The sequence below is a fragment of the Triticum dicoccoides genome, chromosome 3B, assembly GCF_002162155.2.
Source record: "Triticum dicoccoides isolate Atlit2015 ecotype Zavitan chromosome 3B, WEW_v2.0, whole genome shotgun sequence".
Lineage (NCBI taxonomy): Eukaryota > Viridiplantae > Streptophyta > Magnoliopsida > Poales > Poaceae > Triticum > Triticum dicoccoides.
In genome coordinates this window covers 104,310,741-104,315,451 of record NC_041385.1, presented here as the reverse complement: position 1 = coordinate 104,315,451, position 4,711 = coordinate 104,310,741, and positions in this window count along the sequence as shown.

Genomic DNA, 4,711 nt, shown 5'->3' with positions numbered 1-4,711 from the left:
CTCCTCCCTCCCAACTAGTTAAAATTTTATTATTGTTCTTAGTTGAATTAGTAAGTGCTTAGTGAATTAGTAAGAAAATTAATTATTTTTATTTATAGTAAGTGCTTAGTTGAACTAGTTGAATTAATATAACTAGTTTATTTTTAGTAAGAAAATTTAGGTATACGAGATTTAATGATCTAATTAAAATTTTACTATAGAACTAGTTTATATTTAGTAAGAAAATTAATAAAACTAGTTTATTTTTAGTAAGTGCTTAGTTGAATTAGTTTAATTAATAGAACTAGTTGAATTTATGTCATTATCACTTTGTCATCAAAGAATGCTATATGAGATTTGATGATCTAATTAAAATTTTACTCGGTGGAATATGCAGGCTTAGTCGTGTCTTCTTGGAGTGATCGTCATCCGAGCTACCTCCACTTCCTCCACACCCGAGTCGGTGAGTTAAAAGTCCACCTCCTCCTTCTCCACTTTCCTCTACATCCGAACTAGGGTATTTAGTTATGCTTCTTAATCAAATGAAATGTTCAAATTATAAGATATATTGAAATGTTTTGTCAATATTGAACCATTGAGATGCAATGAGCACCAGTTTATGCTCATGTGCGAAGTGTTCATTCATTTCCGAGTGACCTATGTTTTGCCGGAGTGTTGATTCATTTCCGTTCCGGCAAATTTCAGGCTCTCGATATGTCCTATTTTAGCAAAGGTCATGCCGTATTTTTCCGTGAATCTAAGCATGACTTATGCTAGAAATGTTGGAAATATCGAGTGCCCCGGATTTGCTAGAAAGAGAATTAAACGACATTTCGAGTTGACTTTAAGTGTGTCGGGGCTCCATACATGACTGTCCAAAAATCAGTGAGGGAGAGTCTCCACCATATATGAGAGAAGAATGCCGACTGTTGTCGTGGGGGTCGCTTTTCCTTCTTGTCTTTGTGCTAGAACTTTGTTATGCACTAGGGGAAGGAGAAGTAACGACCATCATCGATGGTCGAAAAATCGGTGAGGGAGTGTCCACCATATATGAGAGAAGAAGAATGTTGACTGTTGTCGTGGGGGTCGCTTCTCCTTCTTTTCGTTGTGCTAGATATTTGTAATGCACTAGGGAAAGGAGGAGTACCGACCATCACCAATGGTCGCAATATCAGAGAGGGAGTGCCCACCATATATGTGAGATGAGAGTTTAGGAAGGAAGACTCGACAGACCTAAAGTCAAACCGTTGCATATTGAGTAATAGTGATATGTGTGTTGAGTTTCTTGGTAGTTGCCTTCGGTCGATTTTTAATTAATGTTTCAACTATGAACATAGGAAATGTCTGACAACGAAAAGAAATTCGGTATGTGTGAATACTGTGAAGACGAGCGCGGCCTGTGCGACAGGCCTCACCTAGTTGGTGGTAGGCGCTTCAGCATCAAGCTGGATGACACCTTTGAAGTGCATACAGTAAGTCACAACGACAAGTCTTTTTTCGTAATTAAGCATGACTTCTGCTTCTTTTGCTTCAACTTATAATTTATTTATTTTACTATTCTACTAGCGTATCCCCTGTCAATGCAAGAATATATGTCTTGGATAAGGTTGGTTTCAGTACTATGGAAACTATGGAGGTAAAAAGAGTTAACTTGAGGACCGATCATGGTTATAATGTTCCCACAAAATTATACAATACAAACAGCTACACCCATTTTGAATGCAAACAATGGAGAGCACTATGCAAGGCTTATGCATTTGAGCCTGATATGCTTATCACCTTTGATATTCGTCCGGAGATGATATTGAAGATAATATTGACATCTGGGTTGATGTGCAGACGCCTCCAGTTCTATCATTATGTAAGTTTCTCAACCATATTTATGTCTTGGATATTGTTTATTCAAAAATATTTGACAACTAATTTCAATTGACAACTTATTTCCATTCAAGCAAACATGTCCAGCGCTTGGTAGACAGGACCTACTACTGTCCTGGGGCTGAACTAAACTGCGAGAAGACAAGTCATTATGTTTCATGGCTTGACGGTCTTCATACTGTCAAGACAAATTATTTTTCTAAACTTGGAAATCTTAGTACTCAAAACGTGCGACCAATAGTGTTCGTACTGAACTACGGTCACAACTATTTAGGAAAGATGGTAAGATTTTTACTATTTGTCCTCAGTGCATTTTTTGCATACATTATTTTTAAGCTAAACTTCATTGCTAAGTATGTTACTACGATGTTCTTCAACAGGGACTCCTGATGATATATAGTTGTGCCTCAGTGGATCGAGGCTAAAGGTTGCACGTCCATAGTTAGCATATGGCCAAGACATCCTACATTGCACATGAGTGCATTTACGATTTCTAGAAGCGAGCAAGTCTTAATAGTCAAAGACTGGAACAAAATTGTGAAGGATCGCAGAGAAGTACTAGGGGACAGCAATCAGAACACTAGTAGAAAAAGGGTCAAATATGAGAAACATTAGTACCGGTTTGTATATGAGTCGACACTAATGCGTCCATTAGTGCCGGTTCAAATGACTAGGCGGGAGGAGACCTTTAATACCGGTTAATTGCGAATCTTTAGTACCGGTTCGTGCCACGAACCGGTACTAAAGATGCTGGCTGGGCACCAGCATCTTTAGTACCGGTTCGTGGCATGAACCGGTACTAAAGAGGTTGTGGCAGGGTCTATTTTTAGTCCCACCTCGCTCCCCTAGCAAGAATTTGACCACCTTAAATATGTTACTTCTCAAACTATCACAAGCATTTGGTCTTCATTGAACTCTATGTGTAGGATCTGTGGATGCAATAGGAGTCTTCGCCGGTTCTTAAATCGGTGGTAGATTCCTATTGACAATTTAGATTCTATAGAAAAAGATCATTGATGATCAATGTATTTTTTATGTACTTCTCTATAGCAGTAGCGCGTTTTGGCTGAAAGGCGGTACTGATCAATGTATTTTTTCTGCGTTCATATGCATGATACGTCCTACTTTTCCAAACACTTTTGCCCTTGTTTTGGACTCTAACTTGCATGATTTGAATGAAACTAACCCGGACTGACGCCGTTTTCAGCAGAACTGACATGATGTTGTTTTATGTGTAGAAAAGAAAAGTTCTCGGAATGTCCTGGAAATCCACGGAGGCACTTTTTAGAATTAATAAGAATTTTTGGCGAAAGAATCAAGGCCAGGGGGCCCACGGGCTGTCCACGAGACAGGCCCCCCCCCTAGGGGCGCGCCCTTCTATCTCATGGGCCCCCCGGACCTCCTCCGACCTCAACTCCAACTCCATATATACCGTCTCGGGGAGAAAAAAATAAAGAAAAAAGTTTCATCGCATTTCACGACACGGAGCCGCCGCCAAGCCCTAATCTCTCTCGGGAGGGCTGATCTGGAGTCCGTTTGGGGCTCTGAAGAGGGGGATTCGTCGCCGTCGTCATCATCAACCATCCTCCATCACCAATTTCATGATGCTCACTGCCGTGCGTGAGTAATTCCATCGTAGGCTTGCTGGACGGTGATGGGTTGGATGAGATTTACCATGTAATCAAGTTAGTTTTGTTAGGGTTTGATCCCTAGTATCCACTATGTTCTGAGATTGATGTTGCTATGACTTTGCTGTGCTTAATGCTTGTCACTAGGGCCCGAGTGCCATGATTTCAGATCTGAACCTATTATGTTTTCATGAATATATGTGTGTTCTTGATCCTATCTTGCAAGTCTATAGTCACCTATTATGTGTTATGATCCGACAACCCCGAAGTGACAATAATCGGGATACTTCTCGGTGATGACCGTAGTTTGAGGAGTTCATGTATTCACTATGTGTTAATGCTTTGGTCCGGTTCTCTATTAAAAGGAGGCCTTAATATCCCTTAGTTTCCACTAGGACCCCGCTGCCACGGGAGGGTAGGACAAAAGATGTCATGCAAGTTCTTTTCAATAAGCACGTATGACTATTTACGGAATACATGCCTACATTACATTGATGAATTGGAGCTAGTTCTATATCACCCTATGTTATAACTATTGCATGAGGAATCGCATCCGGCATAATTATCCATCACTGATCCATTGCCTACGAGCTTTTCACATATTGTTCTTCGCTTATTTACTTTTCCGTTGCTACTGTTACAACTACTACAAAAACCCAAAAACATTTACTTTTCCGTTGCTACTGTTATCATTACTATCATACCACTCTTGCTACTAAATACTTCGCTGCAGATACTAAGTTATCCAGGTGTGGTTGAATTGACAACTCAACTGCTAATACTCAAGAATATTCTTTGGCTCCCCTTGTGTCGAATCAATAAATTTGGGTTGTACTTCACCTTCGAAAGCTGTTGCGATCCCCTACACTTGTGGGTTATCAAGACTAATTTCCGGCGCCGTTGCCGGGGAGTATAGCTCTATTCTCTGAGTCACTTGGGATTTATATCTGTTGATCACTATGAAGAACTTGAAAGACGCTAAGACCAAGATTTTGCCCTCAACTACGAGGGGAGGTAAGGAACTTCCATCTAGCTCTGCACTAGATTCTCCTTCCGTTATTAGTAGGCTTGCGACACCTAAACCTGCTACTGCTATGAATTCTGATATGTCGCATGTTATTGATGATGCCACTTCTGCTATGCATGATGAAACTACTTCTCTGTGTCATACTACTTTGCCATTAGGTGAATTTCTTGATGAACAACTTGCTAGAGTTAGGGGGAAT